The sequence below is a fragment of the Cebidichthys violaceus genome, unplaced genomic scaffold, assembly GCF_023349555.1.
Source record: "Cebidichthys violaceus isolate CVI_PGR_0920_01 unplaced genomic scaffold, fCebVio1.0.p SCAF_661, whole genome shotgun sequence".
NCBI lineage: Eukaryota > Metazoa > Chordata > Actinopteri > Perciformes > Stichaeidae > Cebidichthys > Cebidichthys violaceus.
The window spans coordinates 1-2500 of record NW_027176885.1 but is presented as its reverse complement, the minus strand read 5'-3'; positions in this window follow the sequence as shown (position 1 = coordinate 2500).

Sequence of the window (2500 nt, the reverse complement as noted above, 5' to 3'; positions counted from 1 at the left end):
TCTTAAGCGCTGACTGGAGATTAGTTTACCTCCTTGAACTTCTAATTCGCTAACAGGGGAGGAGGAAATACGATACTGACCCCGGATCAGAGCCGAGTCTGTCCAAGGACAAGATCCCGCCTCGGAGCTGAGAGCTCATTTCTGTGGATTGATAGGCTGGCCATCCTTGTGCGCACACACACACACACACACACACTGCCTTGGCCTGCAGGTCAGCGCTAGCCAATACCTGCCAGTCCGCTACAAACACACATATATACACGGCCTCTTTCATTGTCACACACAGCCTTATCAGTCAGTGCTAAGTTATATCTGGCAACCCTCCCCCCCCACCCCTCCCCCCCCGTGTCACATGAGGGTCAGCGCCGATCTGGCGGTTCAGCATGCACCCGGCGCTGTCGTAGAAGACGTTTGCAGCTCGGCCGCTGATAAAGACCCCTCAGTCGTCAATCAATCCAGCGCGTCTCCCATCGGCCTTTCATCTGCAGCCCGCTCTCATTAAGACCCCACTCGCCGGGGCTTTGACATTGAAGTGGATGAGGTGGAGGGTAGGCGGCTTGTTGCACACACCGCAGCGGTCTTGTCTGAATTCTGTTGGCATGCATTACGTCGAGAGGACAAAATTATGCCGGCGAGGAGTGGCGGCGTTGGAATGGAGAGCGGGTTATTACTGCTGAGGGGCCTATGTAAATATGAGGCGCTTTCTGAATAATCAGGAAACAATACAATGAGACCTCCATCCTTTTACCACGTCTTCCTCGCAATCCATCCCCGCAATTCATCTCCTCTTACCCTCTGCTTTTTTTTTTGTGTCCCTCTCTCTTTCCTCCCCCCACTTCCTCCTCCGTCCTCCCGGCTTCCGTTACACACCCATCAGCCCTTCTTCCACCGTCCCACTGACGAGCGCGGATGACGCAGTTCGGTTCGCCGGCTGATTGATTGGATAATCTTCTCAACGGGGTCAGCGCGGGCGGCGAGCTTGGCAGGCTCGCGCCCGGTGAGTGGGTGAGTAGGACTGCTGGCGGTCACACGGCACACGCGCACACACACACCACGCACCACACACACACACATACACACGTGTGCGGCGTGCGCACACAAACACCTAGTGGCACCCAGGAGGCGAGTCATTAGGGGGTTACGTGGTCGATCACGCTGAGAACAGCTCGTCCTCAGAGAGACGGACGTCTCACTCACCTTACTGAAAAGATCTCGTCACTATTGGCAGTGTCCGTGTCCACCGTGTATATGTGATCCCTGCGAGGGAGGGAGGGAGGGAGAAAGGAGGGAGGGAGGGAGAGATGAGAAGATAAGAGTCAAGACAGCAGCAGACAGTCAAAGAATTCAACAAACAATAAATCCATTTCTTTTTCTCCCCTCTGGCTTCCCCCCCCCCCCCCCCCCCCCCCCCCCCCCGCGGGCAGAAAACAACGTCAGAAAAAAAAGGAGGCTTTGTATAAACTTTGTTCGAACTTCAAAAAAAAATGACAATAAACAAAAGGAGGCCAGAGCTATTTGCTCTGTCAGACAGAAACAGTCACCAAAGGTTTAGAGCGCTGTGGCGCAGGCCTGGGGACAAAAGCCTCTTTGTCCACAGAGAAAGGTCCTGAGGGGGGGGGTGGAGGGGGGGGGAGGGAGGGAGGAGGGGAAGGGCTGAGACGGGAGGTGCCAAGTCACTCAGAGCTGTTCAGGTCAATTAAGCCTAGTGTTTGAGCCACAGGAAATCTATACCAACACTCATTATGGCTCAGACAAGAAGACGTGTGTGTGTGTGTGTGTGTGTGTGTGTGTGTGTGTGTGTGTGTGTGTGTGTGTGTGTGTGTGTGTGTGCGCCGACCGGTGAAATATACAGACTTCTCCTGTGTTACACACAGTTACATATGGAAGACATAAAACCCCACAAGGGTTAACCGCCTCCCCGACAGACGGGCCCGGCTGGTGGGCCCTGGCGCGTATAGCTGCACCTACTTACCCGCCGAGAGTTAAAAGGGTGCAGACAGGGGAGCGAGGGGAGGGTACGACTATCGTAGGAGAAGGTATGAGCGGACGAGAGATAATAAAGAGAAAGGGGGGGGGGGGCGGGGGATTTACCTCGTTTTCGAAAGGAGCGCACCAAAAGGTGACCGCGCCAAGCGATGTAACCGCTTTAATTTGTCGGAGATTAGCCGCTGAACGTGTTTTTAATCAAAGTGTGCAACAGTGGCGTCGTCAGACTCGCAGCTTAATTACGTTTCCAGCTCCCTAACCTGCGCTCAGCCAGCCCGCTCTGCCTCGCTCTCTCATTAACTCAATCTAATAAAGTCTTTGGAGGAACAGGCATCTCTGAAATGAATCCACTTATATCGCTTTCCTGGGGGCCACCGTCATCTCCTCCAGGATACAAGAAAAAATAAAAAAAAAAACACACAAGTCTACTGTACATTATCAGCTGCGACGCCCAAATTGAATAATTAATCTTGGAGAGCAGGTTGAACTTGAGCAAACAGCGCATGCGTTCTCA